Source organism: Procambarus clarkii, chromosome 63, assembly GCF_040958095.1.
Source record: "Procambarus clarkii isolate CNS0578487 chromosome 63, FALCON_Pclarkii_2.0, whole genome shotgun sequence".
Taxonomy (NCBI): domain Eukaryota; kingdom Metazoa; phylum Arthropoda; class Malacostraca; order Decapoda; family Cambaridae; genus Procambarus; species Procambarus clarkii.
The window spans coordinates 45,559-56,378 of record NC_091212.1 but is presented as its reverse complement, the minus strand read 5'-3'; positions in this window follow the sequence as shown (position 1 = coordinate 56,378).

Below are 10,820 nucleotides of genomic sequence, written 5' to 3'. Positions count from 1 at the left end.
AAAGACTTGTGAAACTTCAATCCATTACTCCTCTTCTCACAGCTTGAGGTTCTCTTCCTCACTGTATGGCTGCTCTCCCACAGAGCTCAGTACTTTCCATTACTTTGGAGTCTCATTAACTACTCCCTTTGTGCTGACTTCGAAGTTCTCAGCAACTTCTTCCAAAGACAAACCTGCAACCCATTGACACGCCAATAAAAATGTTTCCCCTTAAACACATAAACGAAATAATCTACACAATATGTTTGCATCCAGCATCTATCTGCTCTCTACATACTGTGAGAGTGGACTCCCCCGTTTGGGCAGGTCCATGCTCCGTCTTGCCAGGTGGTCGGCTCCTCACTCTGGGAGGGTCCTCCCTACCTGTCAGTTGGCTTCAGGCGGTCGACGGGGGAGGACGTGCTGCTCGTCCCTCCAGCTGTCTCTCTCATATCCGTCCTCTTATTTAGGCTTCCTGTCTTGCCAAAACATGTCTAACTTATCAACAAACATTCATTACTGTCGCCGGGCACACGACCAACTACAAGTAATCACTATAAACTGGCTTAAAATCGTGCTTACCACAGATTGTTTAGTCGAGGGCGTTCTCCCTCTGACGGAGTCTGATCAGAGCGCTCCCACGGCCCATGATAATGTCTCTGGGCGGCTTAACAAACTCTCCTTGCCGTCCAGGACTTGAGACTAAACGTACCTAGCTAGATTCCACAGCTGGAACGTCTGCACACTTATTTTCTCTTGAAGGTATATCCAACAGAGGATCCTCTCCAACGTGAGCTCAAATGGAGCGCAGCCTCCCCTCACGATGTCTGGTCCTCAAGAGTGGGTCAAAGCCCTCCAGAAGCGAGCCTCACGCCTCCAGCAAATTATCCACATCTCATAACCAGTCATTTATCTATTTTCTTATTCACTGCCCATATTATTAAACTCTCTATAAAATTTACCCAATTATTTTTACATATGAATCTTCATGTCTGTATATCTCCGACCTCCTAGTCAGGTCAGGCTTGATAGAATAATTCTCAAAGGGGAGACTCGTTTTTCGGCTACCTGGGATCATAACACTACTAACTTCTTTTTTTCACACACACACACACACACACACACACACACACACACACACACACACACACACACACACACACATGCAAGGTGATGGAGAAGATTGTGAGAAAAAAACCTAGTAACACATCTGGAGAGAAGAGACTTCGTGACAACCCATCAACATGGGTTCAGGGAGGGTAAATCTTGCCTTACAGGATTGATAGAATTCTACGATCAGGTGACAACGATTAAACAAGAAAGAGAAGGGTGGGCGGACTGCATTTTTTTGGACTGTCGGAAAGCCTTTGACACAGTACCCCATAAAAGGTTGATGCATAAGCTAGAGAAACAGGCAGGAGTAACTGGTAGGGCGCTCCAGTGGATAAGGGAGTACCTAAACAATAGGAAGCAGAGAGTTACAGTGAGGGGTGAGACCTCAGACTGGCGTGAAGTCACCAGTGGAGTCCCACAGGGCTCTGTGCTTGGACCTATCCTGTTTCTGATATATGTAAATGATCTCCCAGAGGGTATAGACTCATTCCTCTCAATGTTTGCTGACGACGCCAAAATTCTGAGAAGGATTAAGACAGAGGAGGACAGCTTGAGGCTTCAAGAAGACCTGGACAAGCTGCAGGAATGGTCGAAAAAATGGCTGTTAGAGTTTAATCCAAGCAAATGTAATGTAATGAAGATAGGGGTAGGAAGCAGGAGACCAGATACAAGGTATCACTTGGGAGATGAAATACTTCAAGAGTCCGAGAGAGAGAAAGACCTGGGGGTTGATATCACGCCAGACCTGTCCCCTGATGCTCATATCAAGAGGATAACAGCAGCAGCATATGCCAGGTTGGCTAACATAAGAACGGCCTTTAGAAACTTGTGTAAGGAATCTTTCAGAACATTATATACCACATATGTCAGACCAATCCTGGAGTATGCGGCACCAGCATGGAGTCCATATCTAGTCAAGCATAAGACTAAAATGGAAAAGGTTCAAAGGTTTGCCACCAGACTAGTACCCGAGCTGAGAGGTATGAGCTACGAGGAGAGACTACGGGAATTAAACCTCACTTCGTTGGAAGACAGAAGAGTTAGGGGGGACATGATCACCACATTCAAGATCCTCAAGGGAATTGACAGGGTTGATAAAGACAGGCTGTTTAACACAAGGGGCACACGCACTAGGGGACACAGGTGGAAACTGAGTGCCCAAATGAGCTACAGAGATATTAGAAAGAACTTTTTTAGTGTCAGAATGGTTGACAAATGGAATGCATTAGGAAGTGATGTGGTGGAGGCTGACTCCATACACAGTTTCAAGTGTAGATATGATAGAGCCCAATAGGCTCAGGAACCTGTACACCTGTTGATTGACAGTTGAGAGGCGGGACCAAAGAGCCAGAGCTCAACCCCCGCAAGCACAACTAGGTGAGTACAACTAGGTGAGTACACACACACACACACACACACACACACACACACACACACACACACACTAAGATAATAGGAAGGATAAGAGACTTAGATGATTGTCATGTCCTTCAAGATGACCTGGACAAAATAAGTATATGTAGCACCACTTGGCAAATGGAATTTAATGTTAATAAATGCCATGTTATGGAATGTGGAATAGGAGAACATAGACCCCACACTACCTATATATTATGTGAGAAATCTTTAAAGAATTCTGATAAAGAAAGAGATCTAGGGGTGGTTCTAGATAGAAAACTATCGTGCGAGGAGCCTATGCCACGCTTTCTAACTTCAGAATTGTTTTTAAATACATGGATGGCGATATACTAAAGAAATTGTTCACGACATTTGTTAGGCCAAAGATAGAATATGCAGCGGTTGTGTGGTGCCCATATCTTAAGAAGCACATCAACAAACTGGAAAAGGTGCAAAGACACGCTACTAAGTGGCTCCCAGAACTGAAGGGCAAGAGCTACGAGGAGTATCTCTTGCCAGAGAGATAATGCCTCTATGATAATGATAATGAGATAATGCCAGAGAGATTTAATGCCTCTATAGAGGCTTTAAATATGCCAAAACTAGAAGACAGAAGAAAAAGAGGTGATATGATCACTACATACAAAATAGTAACAGGAATTGATAAAATCGATAGGGAAGATTTCCCGAGACCTGGAACTTTAAGAACAAGAGGTCATAGATTTAAACTAGCTAAACAAAGATGCCGAAGAAATATAAGAAAATTCACTTTCGCAAACAGAGTGGTAGACGGTTGGAACAAGTTAGGTGAGAAGGTGGTGGAGGCCAAGACCGTCAGTAGTTTCAAAGCGTTATATGATAAAGTGAGTTGGGATGATGGGACACCACGAGCGCAGCTCTCATCCTGTATCTACACTTAGGTAATTACACAGGAAAGTAGCCCATAATAGCTGTCTAACTCCCAGGTATCTATTTACTGCTTGGGAACAGGGGGCATCAGGGTGAAAGAAATTCTGCCCAATCCGGCACTGGGAATCGAACCACGGACCACAGGATTACGTGACCAGCGTGCTGTCCACTCAGCCTCCGGCCCCCCTTGAGTGCAAGGTGAGAGGTTGATGTCTGTTTTACAGCAGGAGGTATACGAGTATTTTTGTACCCTGTATTTCAGGCCAAAGCAGTGATGGGTGCAGTAGGTTGTGAGCCGAGGAGTGAGCAGCAACCTAGTACGGTTATAAGATAAAGACAACGACTTAGGGGAATATTGAAGTGTTATCAGTTGGTACCAGCCTAAGGAGTTGCATAGTAATATCGCTATTCTTGTGTGTGTATATATATATATATATATATATATATATATATATATATATATATATATATATATATATATATATATATATATATATTGTATGTGTTTATGTATTAAATATCTCACATGTTAGCTGGTTTTTGCCCTAATCCTTGCGAGGCTTCCTGGCTAGTGAGAGAGAGAGAGAGAGACACGGCTGTGGCTTGGGTGTTAGTGGACTATAACTAAGGGGGATTGAGAGATCACCCCACAGTAAGGAGAGTGCAGGGAGTCATGGCAGCTTGAGAGCGGGTGTGTACTTATCACAACTAGGCAGTGTGAGCCATACCCCCGAATATAGGTGATGCTGAACCCCTCTCCCAGAACCAGACGCTTACCAGGCTGATCTCCCAAGTAGTTGCATGCACTCCAGTGTCCATTACTGGTCGACTGACGGCAGCAGAAGTGTGGCTGTCATCGTCAGTCTTTTTCTGTTGGAGTCTCTGCTCAACGGTAAGCTAGTATTGTTGGTTCAAATAACCAAGTTTCATTGTAAAACCCCCAACGCCCTGATAAATATTGGGGGCCCGTCCAGAATATTGGATTGACACACTCATAGTTGGAGTCCGGGAGGAGGGACTGACACTCCCATTGCAGCAGTAGGTAGCCCGTGTGACCACAGGTATATTCTCTCTTTCTCAGGAAGAATTACTGGAAAAGATGGAGAAGGGGCAAACATTTGTAGAGCCAGGCAAGCCTGAAGATTTGGAAGGTTGCACAAAAGAGCAGTTAAAGCAGATAGCATAGAAATGTGGCATCAAGGTGAAGCCATATTAAGTGGTCAGAATGAAAGATGAGATCCTCAGACAGTAGAGAGATAGGAACAAAGTGGCAGAACAAGGAGCCCAGAAAGGAACTGATGGCAGGAAGGAAGATGATGGACAAGACGATGTGAGATCCCAAGAATCAAGTAGGAGTAGTAGTAGCCGGAGTAGCAGGAACAGGAGTTTGGAAAGGTTTGAGCTAGAGCTCCAGATGCAACGAGAACGTGAACATGAGGAGAGGCAGTTCCAATTGGAGAAGTTGAGGTTAGAACTACAGCTGAAAAATGAAGCATAAAAAGAAAAGGAGAAAACCACAATACGAGAATTGGAGTTGGAACAACAACAAAAAAGAAGAAAACCAGAATATGGGAGCGGGAGTTGGAACAAGAAAAAGAAAAAGAAAAAGAGAAAACAAAACAAATGGAAATATAAGCGAATAGAGCTTTGGCAGAGAAAAGGATTGAATGTGGGTTGCCAGAGAGCACCACACATGTATCACATCCACCAGATAATAGAGATAGGGAAAAACACATTCCACTGTTCGTGCCTCATGAGTCAGAGAGCTCGTTCGAGCACTTTGAGAAGATAGCCAACATCAGACAGTGGCCGCAAGAGGAGTGGGCTCAATTGGTACACTTATGACTAACTGGTGCTGTTAGAGAGGCATATACCCAGTTGTCTCTGGAGAAGTGCCAAGATTACTGGACTGTGAAGAGCAAGGTATTGCGTTGTTTCCTGTTGACTCCTGAAGCTTACAGAAAGCGTTTCAGAGAGATGATGAAGACTCCTGCAAGTACGTTTGCTGAGACAGCGAGAGACCTGGAAAGGCGTTTTCAGAGTTGGACAGAAGCTTTCAGTGTAGAATCCTATGAAGATTTAAAACAGTTCGTAATTATGGAGAAATTTCTGGAAATGATGCACCCTGTAACGAAATTCAAGATCCATGAGGCAGAAGTGAAGAATGTGAGAGATGCAGCTGATAGGGCTGAAATGATTACAGAGGCTTATTGGAGCTTGAGGGAAAGCAGAGTGAAAAGTGATGTGAGACACAATTATGGCAGACCCAGGGGAGCCTGGGGTGAGAAAAATTTTGATAGATGGGCGAATAAACGAAAGTATCCTAAAATTCAGAAAAGGAGACCGTTTTTTATCGTCTGAAAGTGAGGATGAAGGAGTTAAGTGAAAAACAAGTTATGTACTAAGGAGTCAGGAGTCCAGCCAGACCCAGCACAGTGCAGGTGGTGCGCCTGTGCCGAGAACCTCAAATGTGAGTGGACAGAATCAAATCCACTCAGGGGGATAGAGAAGAGACTTCTCCCAAGTGAGATCCTATAAATGTAACGGACGTGGTCACATGACCACGGCCTACCGGGATCCGGTCGGCCGAGCGGACAGCCCGCTGGACTTGTGGTCCCGGGTTCGATACCGGGCGCCGGCTAGAAACAATGGGCAGAGTTTCTTTCACCCTATGCCCCTGTTACCTAGCAGTAAAATAGGTACCTGGGTGTTAGTCAGCTGTCATGGGCTGCTTCCTGGGGGTGGAGGCCTGGTCGAGGACCGGGCCGCGGGGACACTAAAGCCCCGAAATCATCAAGATAACTTCAAGATATGATGAAAGATTCTCAGCAGGGCGAGAGAGTTGTGACCCCCGAAACATTTGTTAATTTGATACAGGACAAACCGCAGAAAGTGAACTTGACGAACGAGAGTAATAGCCCGTTCAATAGTAAAGGTTAGGTTAGTATAAAAAGCAAATCTGAAGTGGGAGTAAGTATCCTAAGAGATATAGGAGCGAATCAGAGCTTGATTCTGAGAAGCCTGATCGCGGATGATCGACTTTTAGCTGGCAGTGGGAAAATAAAGGTGCGCAGGTAAAGGTGTCTGAGGGTGACATGCCCATTTGTGCTGGCAGATTATTAAATGTCAGAATGCTGTCTGACATGTGCTGTCAGAATAAAGCTGTCAGATTAAAGTCAGATTATTTGTCTGCGGAGGTAATGTTGGGAGTGTGTCCTGACATAAATGTTCCAGGGAGACAAGTGATCCTAGGTAATGACTTGTGCGGGTTGAAGGTGTTACTGGAGCTAATAGTGGATGATGTGCCAGAAGGGCCACGGTACTGATGGGACACCAGATAGAGTTAACCTGGCTAGCATCCTAAAGGATGAGTCAGAGAACAGCGAAGTCATTGAATAACATGCCTGTGTAGTGGCATGATCTGTAGTAGTGGCATGATCAGTAGTAGTGGCATGGTGAATGCCGACAAGGAAGACACTAGAGGAGATGTCTCCACTGAAAGAAGAGACTGATGTGGAGATAGTATGGCTGTTTGGTGAAGGTCCAGCTCAAGAAGATGAGGGCACGGAGAGGTCAGGTGTAAAAATAGCCTTACCGGAGAAAACTAATATGAACAAAGTGGCCGTGGGTGAAGCCCGGCCTACTAAATTCGAGTCAGAAAGTAGGAATAACTGAGCTAAACAGAAGTGGAGGAGAATGAGGACAGAGAGAGGACGAGAGAGAGACAGTAGAGTGACAAGTTGTCCACAGGAACAGAAGTGTGGGGATGATGAAGTTGAGTTCTGTGAGATGTCAGAAGTTGAAACATTTCATGGGCAGTGTGAAAAAAAGAGAGTGAAGAGGAGTGATACCCAAGAAGAGGAAGTGAGAAGAGATAGTATGTGCGGAGAGATGCTTATTAGCACTCAAGAAGATGTAAAGCGACAAGTGCTGTCGAGTCGGTTGAAAATAATACAGTACTGGAAGAAACTTTGAGGGAACGAGTAAGAGTTGAAGGAGAAGAATTGGGGTTGTATAGTAGATCGGAACGGGAAAATAAGATGATGATAATGTAAGCATGGAGGAGTAGAAGAAAGTCGAAGGTTCGGTGAAGGTCGAAGAAGATGAATTTGCAGATTAATGTGGAGGCGTAAGGATGGATAATCGATGAAGATGACAGAGTGAAGTATGATGACGGGAGATAGTAGTATGATGGCAACAGACTGATGCATGAGGATGATTAACCGAAGTATGAGGACGACAGAGGAGGTTCAGACAATAAATGTCTAACTCTTGACGTGTGGAATGCAAGAAGAAGAAACGGTGGTGGACAGCATTAAGTTATGAGAGGGCTAATGGAGCAAAGGTGTCCAACATGGACAGCCTAGCCAAGGTGTGGGAGAAGTTGGGTCACTTCGAGGAAGACCATGTTTCCAACGAGTTATGAACCAGGTGATGCAAGGTGCAACGGGTTATGCAGTATACATCGACAATATAGTGGTATTCGCGGACTTCTGGAGAGAGCATGTAGGCTGAACTACTGGATTGGTTCGGCTGATTAGAAAGGGCCAATATAACAATTAATTTGGCGATGTGGGAACCGACCTGTGAGATTTATATTTATTTAATTTATATGAATTTATATAGAATTTTTATTAACATTAATTTATATACTTCGATAGCAATTTGTATAATGATAAGTGGACTGTATTTCTGCAATAATCTCATAATCTCACAAATCGATCCTCTACACATTAGGGGGGTTTATATTAATTTAATTTATATATATGCAGCCAATCAAACTACAGTATTAGACTACATACATTGAAAAGGTTCCTTATCTTATAGTACAGCAGGTCTTAGTCCACCAGGTATAACTAGGGTGTAGACACCACATTTTCCCTCTTTGAGGTAGCTTCCATCACCCTGGTAACTGATGCACAAAGCATGCTTCCTCGTCTTGACCTGTCAAAAGGGCGCTAGCTGTAAAGCCAGAATCCTATATATGACAGGTATATCAGAGAACACTGTACATGGAACAATGAAGACCTGGCTTAATTACCTTTAGTTTGAGGCTACCACGTGCTCTAACCGGATCACCCTATATAATGACATTAATGGCCATAAATGAAAGATACATGGGTTTCGGAAGAACACTTAACTTGATTTGTTGACAGCGTGTTGATAATGGTACACCTTTGGTTTCCATAACAGTACGTCCAAGTAAAATTAACAGGAGCCGAATTTGCTCCCGTGAGCCTCTGTGGTCTCAATATAAACAATGGCTGCCCCTCCTTCCTCACTGACGCCTGGCTTACATTGTCCAGATGACAGAAAGTGATAGAAGGGTCACATTTACTCTACTTTAATATTGATAATTAAGTTAATTTATATGAGATGTTTTTATGATGGTAAAGTCCAAAGACTAATGTATTTAAGAATAATTTCCAGCAGAATAGCTGGTGAATTTATAATGGTATGTGGTGATGATATCCCGTTTTCTATAGACGGTAATTCCACTACAAGTTACGTTTTCTATGGGTAACTTGTTTATACGATACAGCTATTATCTGTATGATTATTAAATGGTGTCGGATTTTCCGACAGGCGAAGAGAAAGTTTAGAAGAACCGGACTGGAATACCTAGGTTATGTGGTAGAGCAAGGTGAAGTTGCTCCAGTGAGGATGATGGTTAAAGCCATCGATAATTTCCCAGTACCTAAAGGAAAGAAAGAGTTGTGCAGGTACTTAGGAATGATCGGATATTATAGGAAGTTCTGAAAGAATATTTCCACAGTTGCCACTCCTATAACAAGTTTGTTGTCTAAAAATAAGAAGTGGGAATGGAACAGAGCAGCACAGGAGGAATTTGAGAAAACCAAGAGATTATTGACTGAGGCGCCTGTGTTAGTATCGCCGGAATTTGGAGCACCGTTTGCGTTGTTTGTGGATGCCAGTGATGTAGGGACCGGAGCTGTATTGACACAGCAGAAGGATGGAATTTATCGCCCCTTGTTTTTCTTTTCGAAGAAGTTTGTCAAGCATCAGAGATCGTACAGTACAGTCAAGAAGGAGACTTTGGCATTGGTCCTTTCATTAAAAGATTTTGAGGTATAGGTAAGCGGGGGAAGTCACCCAGTTGCTGTGTATATGGATCATAATCCCCTGCTGTTCCTGAGCAACATGAAGCACGTGAATCAGAAGTTTACCAGGTTGTTCCTGTTCCTTCAAGAATATAATCGGAATATAAGACAAATAAGAGGACGAGATAATGCGGTGGCTGATGTTTTGTCACGAGCCACTGAGAATAACTCTCAAAACTAAGGGGAGGGGAGTGTTATGACCCCATGTAGCCAGGGTGGAACGAATCTACCCAGGGATAGTTATTCTGCTTTCCTGACCTGATATTGAGAGGTCAGAGGAAAGATTTATTATCTTTAATAGTAATAAAGATTTATTAGTATTAAATAATTAAATAAACGTTAGTGAGTAGTTATATAATATAGGCAGAGAATGAGCATCTTTCAATGTTACTGGAGATAGGATGTCAATATATTGGTGACGTGACGTGACACTAGCAGGAAGTTGTGACCTCACTTGAGTCAAAGCGGTCGCCAGAGGAGGTTGTACTTCGTTGATCTCCTGGAAGGAGGAAGAATATAGTTCCCTGTGTCAGTGCTGGAGCGAAGGCTACTTGTATGCAAGTGTGAGGAAGCTGTTGGGGACATAGAGGTGGCCTGGCAGTAAGTGTTTGGTCGCGCCTTTGTGGAACTCTGCTTGTGTGTGCTCCTTCAAGAGGAAGGAAGTAAGCCTGCGTTTCTGTGTGGAGCCTGCCTGGCAATTCCGTGTATTCAAGTCAGGGCTAGAAGAAGCCTTGTAAAGCAGTCCTACAGGGATTTTTGTAGGCGGCCTGTGTGAGCGCCATGTTGAGGGCGAGGGAGTGAGCTTGACTTCTTGATGTGTAGTAGAAGTAGAACACCAGCAATCAACAGCCAATTAATGCACAACTATATACTACCCACTTCAAGACTCCGCTTCAATATAGAAGCATCAAGAAATATGGGCCAATAGGCCCTATGCAGTTACTTCCATCTTTACCTTCAATTTACCCAATTAATACCCATTGTTTCGTGTTCTGTCCTGTGTTGAAAGTTTTGTTCACCTCATCCAAAACTGTTGTAACATATCACCCCACCCAAAATGCGGGTATAAAATGAAAGCTATTTAAATCATAGCATAGTAAGAACTCTGTTTAGTGTTTGCAGGTTATAGTTGTGTGTGTGTAAACTAAAAGTCTTTGAAAACGTAAGAAGTTATTACGAAACGCGTTCAAGTGTCGCGTCAGACTAGAAATAAAAATGAATTTTGTAGAATTGATTTTTCAATTACCATCAACAGTGAAAAGAAATATTGAGAAAATTCGTGTTAGAATTATTAATCTT